The sequence below is a fragment of the Centropristis striata genome, chromosome 10 (genome assembly GCF_030273125.1).
Source record: "Centropristis striata isolate RG_2023a ecotype Rhode Island chromosome 10, C.striata_1.0, whole genome shotgun sequence".
NCBI lineage: Eukaryota > Metazoa > Chordata > Actinopteri > Perciformes > Serranidae > Centropristis > Centropristis striata.
In genome coordinates this window covers 6,211,509-6,222,690 of record NC_081526.1, presented here as the reverse complement: position 1 = coordinate 6,222,690, position 11,182 = coordinate 6,211,509, and positions in this window count along the sequence as shown.

Here is an 11,182-nt window from a genome sequence, read left to right as displayed (position 1 = left end):
TAAAGTATGCAGTGTTTTAATTTTGTAAAGATTGGGCTCACTTAATTACTTGATATACTGTTAAAAGATTTAATTAAAAAACGTCTAATCACTTTACATTGATCATATATATTATGTTAAATCTCGACCTGAAAAGTAACTAAAGCTGGCAGCTTTATCCTAGAGTAAAAAGTACAATATCTGCCTAAAAATTTAGTGGAGTAGAAGTAGAAAGTTACATAAAATGGAAATACTCAAGTAAAGTACAAATACCTAAAAATTGTACTTAAGTACAGTACTTGAGTAAATGTACTTAGTTACATTCCACCACTGGTGGTTGTGCATTGTTTTTGAAATGCATATTTGCTTAGATGTTTGTCTAGATTATACTGCAAATCTTCTATTAATGATGCTCAGTTTAATCTTTTTGGTACCTGGCATTAGGCCATGGTGCTGAATGGAGTGTGTTTGTGTGTCTTTGTAGGTGCATGTGATTGTTCACAGGGCCCACTGAGGCCAGAGAAGAGGCTCCTACTTTGATCTGTTGCTTTTCTTATGCTTATGCTGTTGTTATTAAGTTAATAAGTTATTGTTTGTTTGATTGTATGTTTGTGCAGACAGGTGATGGATGGTGATATTTTTCATAACATTGTTTAAAATCATCCTTTCACACATTTTGGTTTTATTATCACCATAAGTTGCTGTGTGTGGTTGTTAAATAAAGTGTCTTGTGTTTATTCTCAAGTGGGCTCAGTGATATGTTAATAACAATATTATTGTGTTTTCTGACTCAAAGAGGGAAAACTCACTGTTGTATGTCTCGAAAGAAACTAATGCATTTTGTGGTGTAGATTACCTAGATATCACACTTTTTTTAAAATGAGACTCTATAAATCGAGGGGATGGGGGGCCTACAAATCTCTCAGCCCCGGGGCCTAACATTAGGATAAGGTGGCCCTGTGCCCAACCCAACAACACGTCGTTTCCTGGCAAACACTCATGTGTCTTTCGTTTTCCAGCTAAGTGAATTGGCATTTTGGACTAAACGAAACTTTAGAGGGCAGCAACTAAAAAGCGAATATTGGATTACAATATCAGGGATAATGGTGTGTGTTTTCATCAGTTTATGCCTGCACCGACCACAGGGTCCGGGAACCAAAGTATAATCCAAATCAAATATGTATAATCAAAGTATATTTCTGTCAAAACTAGAATAAGAAAAACCAGAAACAGTGTCCCCTTTTCCTTTTTTCGTTTTAAACCAAACAGCTGGTTGTTTGGGAGAACGTGATATATAATTAATATTATTTTAGTGTGTGAATGCACATTGTGGAAAACTTTTACGCGAATTACATTCCCTGCCTAAATAAAGAGCATCTATAAAGTCACAAGCAGAGGTCGCAGGTTCCTGACACGGCTTCAAATCATAATAATAGTGTTAATAATCATTGAAAATGAGAACTTGTGAAGTTATGGCTTCAGTGCTGATGTTTAGCCACAGGGTGGCGCAGTTATTACATGGAGAGTAGACCTGAGGGCTTTAGTAGGGAGGAGGCTCAACAAAACCTTCAGCCCGGTCAGAGTTAAAACCCTCTGGAGTCTCCAAAAGCTCCAAATCATTCAGACTTCTTCACCACATCCAGACTAGAAAACAAAGCAGCGTGGAGCCCTACTGTAAATTTACCTCTAAAGTTCTGGCTGTAAACTCCATGAGGCCAGTTTCAATTTGATGATGATATACCAAGTAAAACTGGAGACAAGCTCAAATATATTTAGTATAAAATGATAGAACTGGATGTAACCCTCTTATATGTTAGATTTGACACCTTTGTTCACATTTGCAACTTTTAAAATTCTTCATTGAGCATGATAGTGTTTTGGAATTAAAAAAAAAAACTGATTTAAAATCACAGTTTGGTTTTTTTTTCTTTGTTTCTTCTGGGTTCAAACTGTTGATCGAGTAAGTCAGGATGGAAAAAAAAATAATTTTTAGGTCATATAGGTGAGGTTGTGCTGAAAAAAATAGATCAACATGGCATTTAAATTTTAAATTTGCGCGGAAAAAGTCGCAGATTTATGAGAAATAAAGTGGGGAAAAACTTTTTTTTCTAGCAGAATCATCACTTTAAATCTCATAAATCTGCGCATTTTTTTCTCATAGATTTGCCACTTTAATCTAGTAAACTTTTTTCTCAAAATATGACCCCCCTCCCCCGGGTCCGTATGTTTTTTTTTTTTTTTTTACACATTCTGGCTGTATTTAATATCCTTCAATATTCTCTAGGGTTGAATTGAGGAATTTACAAGTATTTCAATGAGTGTCCTATTAAGGGTTAAAGAAGCTGCGATCGCCAGCAAGCTTCCCCCATATTCCAGAGATTATCTGTGATAACTGAATCCTAAATCAGACACTTGGATCTCCTCGCTGTAAAACAATGAAACAATAAAACAATGTGGGCTGCTGAGTTTTTCGGGGGAAGCTGGATGTTTCTGGGTAAGACAAATAAACAACACTGTTATTAACCGTCGTTATCAACATACCCGGACCGTACTTCTGTCCTTCACAATAAAATACAGTACAGTAAAAATAAAGATGTACTTTAAGATCGTCGCCTGAGTGTCGTTAAGGCGTTCTTACTGCTTTCTCTCATCAGATTTACTTTCATATCGTCACCACAAAATGACTAAAAGAAAGACACAAAATGACAAAAAAAAAGACACAAAATAACCAAAAAAGACACAAAATGAGAAGACAGAATGACAAAAAACCCCACAGAGGACACAAAATGACAAAAAAGACACAAAATAACTAAAAAAGACACAACCACAGACACAAAATGACCAAAAAAGACACAAAATGACCAAAAAAGACACAAAATGACTAAAAGCAAGACACAAAATGACCAAAAAAGACACAAAATGAGAAGACAGAATGACAAAAAACCACACAGAGGACACAAAATGACAAAAAAAGACACAAAGTAACTTAAAAAAGACACAACAACAGACACAAAATGACCAAAAAAGACACAAATGATGGAAAAAAAAGACACAAAATTACTTACAAAGACACGGAAAGACATGAAAAGGATTCAAAAATGTACAAAATAGCCCTATAAGACTCCATAGAGTTAAAACATACTGTAGTGTGTTATGTCCCTGTCACTAAGACGCTCATATCCAGGGTGCAAACAGTGGGACTGAGGGGTGAAATGAAGAATGTGGGCCAGCTCCATCAGTGAGTGATGAGTTATAAACATCACTATATATTTTATATTTTGGTATTTATTCATAATGTGCTCAAAAAATGTAAATTAAATAAGGATAGCATGTAGGTACAGAGGGTTACCGACATTCAAGTTGGTTGTGTGGCTGCATGTGTGGCCATCACATACATTAACCACTTTAGTCCTACTGACTATGTTTTGTGACAATGAAAATAACCAATTTAAAAGCTCACATCACACACTGCATTTTTTTTATTAAAATTCTTGTCAAAAAAGTCAAATTATATTGACCGTGGTTTCATGTGTAAAAGCAACAAAAGGGTGGAACATTCAAGGGGGTTAAAATGTATAGGCATTGTATGTAAACAGTGTTTTATCTTTTTAAAGGTAGGGCTCATTTTAACGACTTAATATGCTTTTAGGAGGTTTAATTTATGTCTAATCACTTTAAATTGGTCATGTTTTTTTAATGTTACATCTCGACCTGAAAAGTAACAAAAGTTGTCAGCTAAATATAATGGAATAAAAGTACAATATTTGCCTCAAACTGTACTGGAGCAGGAGTAGAAAAGTTACATAAAATGGAAATACTCAAGTGAGTTGAAATAATAAAAGTAATTGTTTCTTGTACTTGTAGTCCTGGATCAAAATTATTATTAAAACTACTTTGTCAGATCCCCTTCGATAAGGCTATTAATTTCACCTGAGTCATCATATTTTTAAAATAGAACTGAAATTATCAAAAGTCACGTGAATATCTCATTGACCACCATTGAAACCATCAAATCTGCACATGACAGATGTTGTGACATATGCAGCAATACATCAAATCTTTCTCACACAAATCAGCCATGGGAAATAAGAAGATGCATTCATCTTGGTTCCGTTTTTAAAACCCAACTGATTTCCTGTTAAGACGGAGTGTGACATTTACTTCACTGTCTCACCTCGCCACTTTTGATCTGAACATTTTTTGTTCTACATGTCAACAAAAATTTAATAATCAATAATAATAATAATAATCAACACCAGCCCTCCTATATTCATCTTATTCAAAAACAGACACATCAGTACGGCTCTCTGATCAAAGGAAACCATAGAATTTGTTGTAATTTAACATTCAAGACTATTAAGCAACTGAAAATATCCCATTTTACTAATTTAAATATTTCAACTTTATTACAGACCATCCTTTATTTAGCAATATCAACTTTATGGTTAATATTTGAAAAAGTAAAAAAAAAAAAGCAATTTACTATTTCTTTCTGGAATTTGCAAGAAAAAGCCTGGAAATGAATACGGTAAATTTCTGTAAATAACTTTATTTTTTTATTTTTTTTTCATTTTAATAAGACAGTAAGTGTTTGGCAGCTTTTGCTGTCAGACTTTCTACCATTTCTTTGTGTGTTTTTCTCCCATTTCCTTAAGAAAAAAAAGATTTACATTGAAGTTCAACTGTAAAAAAACAGAACATTTTCTTAATTTTACATTCTTAAATATGATGTGTGTATATATATATATATATATATATATATATATTTATATAGAATTCTCTGTAATTTAACATTCAAGACAATTAAGCAATAAATAATACTGTCAAAAAAATCTATAATCTCTTATTATATTAATTTACTATTTATGGCATTTGCAAGAAAAAACCTTTAAAGTAAATGTCTGGAATATAACAGTCTGCAGCGTCTCAAATTTGCAAAATGCAGTCATAAAACTGCATAGTTTAGATCAAAATAAATTTGAAGTGTGGTTAGATAAGACGTCTCTGCTGGTGTAATCTCGCCACAAGATCCTCTACAGTTTTTTCTTTAACCATGTGAAAATGAGAAGTTCCCTCTGTTTTCTGTGGGAAAGACTTTTTTTGTGAAGTGAAAGCAAACATCATGAAAGTGCTGGATGGCACATTGTGGTTAACAGCTGTGCCATCGAGATGTATTTATGAGAGAAACTAAACGCAGAACTTTGACTTTTGACTCAGCCGGTGGAAGATAGAGCATCCTCTGTTGGAGAAAGATCTTCTGAGAGTAAGAAATATAGTCAGGATGACTAACGCTACTCATGATATTCCTCAGAAACTTTTTGAACTGATAAGAAACGCTGTGGGTGCGCTCCTGCTCATAGTCCTCTTCTACATCGTACAGAACATATTCGATGCTGACTTTCTGTGCTCGTGCGAACAAACTGGCGTCATACATGCAGCTGGTGTTGTTCTGTACTTGTTGGTGCCTCCTCTGATCCTCGCCTGTCTTCTCAACATCATCGAGTCTTTCCACCGAAGGAGTATTTTTTTCAGATTGCAAAATCTCTGCCACAACAAAGCCTTGAGTTATGTTGTTATGGTTTTGATCAACTACTTCAGCCTGACAGTTGTATGGACAGCCACTGTTTTTATTGATGGAGATTGGTACTTTTGCCTGGTGACAAACCAGAACGGCAACCAGACCGGACTTCCGTGCAAAGAAAATCTGAGCGATAAGGAGAACGCCATTAAAGCTTACTCAAACGTAAGTTATGACGCACACTGATTAAATATGCCAAATCAAACCAAAATAATTTTAAGAAATGTAATATTTTTTAACTTGCAAATGCAAATAATTTATTTCAAACATGTATTATGTTTAACCGATGCAGAAAACTGTATTTAATACATTTATCCAACCAAAGACTTCACATGCTAGCTGCAGATTTTAGAGAATTTTAATGTTTTGTTTTCAATTATTTTGTCATTTCAGTTTTTCAGCTTCTAAGTAGATTATAATTTACTCAAGGAGCTTTCATTTGGTGAGGATTTTGGCTGCCCATGTAGACAAAAGCTGTAGTCTTTGCATGAATACCAGACTCCCTTTAGAAAACCGTAGGGTCTGGCAGTCTACCACACTCAGTCCTGGTTCTGTTTTTATAAGTCGCTTTCAAGTCTGGTGGACTAAATGGTAAATGGAATTCACTTATATGGCTTTTCTTGTCTTTGAGACTTTACACTACATGTGGCGCTCATTCACCCATTCATACTGGTGGCAGAGGCTACCCTAAACGGTGCCACCTGCCACCATCAGGAATTCAATCAGTATCTTGCCCAAGGATACTTCGACATGTAGGCTGCCATGGTCAGGGATCGAACCAGGACCCTCTGAGTGCTCTACCAACTGAGCTAAAGACGCCCCCAGTGGTGAAGTTGTGACATTTTAGCATTTTTCATTTGGTTAGGTTTGCTTTCACACTGTGCTTTATTGTTTGTATGTTCACACCAGCAAAAAAACAAACAGACTATAAGACAAAACGCACCTGAGTTTGTTTCAAGAAGACCAAACGGTAACACTTTGCAATAATCAACTAAGTAATGTTTATATATGGTTTATAAACCAATTATTAACCATTTACAAAGTGCTATACATATTTAATCTTGAAATGTTTTCAACCAATTTCTTAAAGGTGAATCATTTCAAAATCAATATGGTGTTAAAAATGTTATGAGTGCAACTGAAACTATTGATAAACTATTAATTATAATTTGATTGATTGTTAATGGTAAATTAACTATAAAATTACATTAATATACCATATATTACCCATTTATAAATGATTTAGTTAGTTAAACATTAATAAATTATGTATTTATTTATTTATTTATTTATGTATTTACCATTCTAAAAGGCCTGTATACAGTTTATAAATGATGATTAAACATTAATAAACTATCTGTTTACCATTTATAAATGATGGTTATTGTAAAGTGTTACAGACCAAACAGCTCAGGTGTAAAAGCTCCCTTAGTAAGAATCTGTATCTAGATTGGGGTTGAAAAAAAAAATGAAACCACAGAAATGTTGAACTACTACTAACTAACTAACTAAATCTCTTTTAAAATTGACATTGTTTTATTTTCCAGGTCATCGGCTTATTTCTCATGGGTTCTGTTATTGTTTTGTGGACCGTTGTTGAAATCTGTCGAAGAACAAAGATGAAATGGTGCTGGGAGAAAAAGTGCCCTCCTCACTACAAAGCAGTTTATGATGATCTTCTCGCGGAGCAAGTGGGTCAACATTTAGAAGCCGAGCTCACGAAAATCGCAGAAGAAAGAGCAAAAGAAATCTGTAAGTCTCACCTTGATGTTATTAAGTATCACCAGCTGCCAGCTGGAGATGGTGACGTTGCTGGACCTGACGAAACCTGGCAGAAAATTTCTGCCTCTGATTTCTACTTGACTGAATTAATGGAATAAATTCTTTGATTACACAGACCGTACATGTGAGTAGGATATATTTTTTGTTAGTTTTGCTCTTGTTGTGGAAGAAAATATGTAATATCCCCACACTTTGTTGACAAGATTGATTAAAAAACATAACTTCATGTCCATGAAATTACCGTGTAGATTATTGTGAGGTATTTGTTCTGTACTTTCCATGTTCTGCTACTTTATTCTTGTACTCCTCCACATTTCTTTAGTTCTCTATTTGGATGAATAACTGTGTGGTTTTGCCTGCATGATATCAGCATAAAGTGGGCATGTCTGTAAAGAGGAGAACACTTTTTTATGAAAGTATCATAGGTGCACTTAGAAAATTGGCATGTCATTTTTCCTGAAATAATTCTTACTTCACTTTCTTAAAGTTGTTTTAATAACTAGAGCACATTTCAACAGTAAAATAAAGAAAAAGTCCTGTACGAAAATAGTCTTTTTTTGCCAGCTTGTTTTCTTTGTGATCACAGTGTTCTTATGTGCAGTCAGTTTTTGTTTCTTTTTGCAATCTGCATTGAAATATGTTTGTATACAATTAATTGGTTTATATATATAGCATGTGGAGACCCAATATCCCCCACTGCAATATTAATGGCACTTGGAAAAGGTTTCTATGTATATAAATTCCATTTTATTCCAATAACAATAATAAAAATTAACAGAGAAGTTTTATGTCATTATAGCTGTATTATTCTGCACAAAATACATGTTTGAGTTGTTCCCACTTCAATTCTATAGAGCTGCAGGACTTAGATTTTCTGACATCACATACAATTGATTTTCAGCAGCCTTTCATACAACTCATACAACGTGTAGCGGCCCACTTGGAATTACCACACGTGACGCAGAGAGCTTCGACTGGTGTTACTTTAATTCTCTCCTCTTTTCTCCTTCTGACATTATGACACCGTGAAAACTATAAAAAATGGACAGAAATACAAATGCCATAGTACCAGATTTCAGTAAATAATGCATAGAAATCATGTTCACATTTTAAACTTAAACAAATACATTTTAGTAAACTTTGAATTAATGAATTTTACATGAAGTTACCCTTTTAAACTGCTATGAATTACAGCTCTTATTAAATAAAATTAATGACAGTTTCTCTTTGTTATAAATTAAATAAACCACTCTTTTTACAATAAATGCACCATCTCCTCCTACCTCCTTCTGCTTCCAAGGGCGCTAAGTTTGAGCTCAGCCTGCTAGCAACCCATCTTCCTCTCACACACACCTCGCAGTAACAGTCCTTACATGAGAAATACAATGACACAAAAAACACGGAGCGAACCAAATAAAATACTCATTTACAAGCTTTAACACAGGATACGACATGTAAATAGTTCGTTTGCATGTTTTACCAACTTTGTAGCATCATTGTCGTGCTGTTTTTGCCGCGACGAGAGCAGGAAGTCTAGTTTCTTCGATAACAGGAAGTAACAAAATAAGAGTGGTGCTCTTCAAAATAAAAGCACAAAAAATAAAGTGGCATAAATTATAGATGAAATAAACTGCCATTTACACAACGCTTTTTTATAACTTTATCATTTGCTTATGTCATGTCAGTCAAAATGAACTATACTTGTGAACGTTCAATAGTCATTCTATACAAAACTTATAGTCCTCATTTCATTGCTTGAGTCATTACATACAAAAATGTTGAACTTGTTGTGAAAATCTGTCAAGCAAATTACATTTTTTACAATGACAATACATTTTTTAAAATCTTTAATTTTTTTACTGAAAATAATTGATCTCAGGTGAACCTCAGCTTTCACTGATGAGAAGGGCTGTGTGAAGCATTAGTTGATACCGATGATAAGCCACTTCTCTACAATCACTCAGAGCTGAATCCATAAACCCATAAACACTTTACAACATATATGAACCATTTCTACAACACTGTGACACTGTACTGTCACAGCTTGACCCAAAGGGACTTTATGTTTGTTGTAATAAGGGTGTTTTTTAAATGGCTGTGTAAATAGTATATAGTGCTGTCTGAGCATTTTCAGGTAGCGTCACCAAGATCTGACTTTTTAGCATTGAAAAACATTTACAGAGTAAACCGTCATAATAAAACATGACAGAGCCATTTGACTTTCTTGTTCATAAACATGGTGTCAGGACTTTTCATCTTGATGACTCTTTCATTGACATGAATACTTGCTTTGGAGGAATGAGCTATGATCCATTTTGAGCAAGTGACACGCTTTTGCAGGTTATCAACTAGGTTTTGCAGTTTGTACCAATTGTTTTGAGGAATGCATTAACTGTTGTGCAAATGTTAATAGTGAAGTGAGAAATGCACCAAAGAGACTGAGAAAAACTAAAAAGGAACTATCGTGCCACCCGTTGGTGTTTCTGGGTAAAATATATTTTTGTTTTGTTACTGTAATTTTACTGTTTAGGGACCCCAGTATGCAGAAATGTTCGGATACAGTGGACAGTAAATGACACATTTTTACTGCATGAGTAGAACTGTGTGGTATCCTTTGCTTCCAGACTTTTTACCATTCTTTAAAAAAGAATAATTTATTTTTTTTAAATGTTCAATTTAAAAGTTCAACTGAAAAAACAGCAAGCAGAAAGTTCTATTAATTTTATATTCAAAAAATTGTTTGTATTTTTTTCTTTTGCATATATTTGTCTTTAATTTAACATTAATAAGACCATTAAGCAATTACAAATACTGTAAATATATATATGTATATATTATTGCAACTTCCATTTTATACTTAATATTTAGAATAAAAGTAATTTACTTTTTTGTGGCATTTGCAGGGGAAAAACATATAAAATAATACAGTACATACTTTTCTGCTTAATAACATGTTTTAACTTTAACATGATGTTTATGAAGTGTTTGGCAACTTTTGCTTCCAGGCCTTTTTTTATGTTAATTTTTTTAAGTTTGACTGTAAAAAAAGAAGAAGAAAGTTGTCTTAACCCATAAGAACCCATGGTGACACCCGTGTAACAAACACTTTAAATCTTCTAGAATCTCTCATATTTAGCTTTATGCTTCACCTCAACTCATTAAATCCCTAAATGACACAGACTCAACACCCTGGTGTGGTGACAGTCATGTGACTGTGACAAGAAGTGACTTCTCCAAAATATGTGTGTGACTGGAAACAGAAATGTGAAAAAGTAGCGAATTTCAAAAAGCTTATTTTTTGTTACAAGGCTAAATTTAAACCCATTTAACAATTCTAAACTGTTAATAGGGTGTCCTGTATTGCATTTAACTTGTTATGAACAAATTAAAGTCACAATTTTGATACACTTGGTCTGTGGTATATCCCCCATAATTTTCCTAAAAGGATAACTGTGTCTGGGTTCTTATGGGTTAATTTTACATTCATAAAAATTATGTATATATACATAATTTTTATGAAAATATTCATATTCATAAAAATTATGTATATATACATAATTTTTATGGAAATATTCATATTCATAAAAATTATGTATATATACATAATTTTTATGAATGTAAAATTAACCCATAAGAACCCAGACACAGTTATCCTTTTTGGAAAATTATGGGGGATATACCACAGACCAAGTGGACCACATAAAACACATTCCTGATGTTTTTTTTTTGTTTTTTTAAATACTACCCATAAATGTCAAAGATTTGTGATGTGACATATACGTTACAATGGCCGTTTATGGTATTTCTTTTTTTAAATATTTCTTATTTTAAAATTTTAAAAAA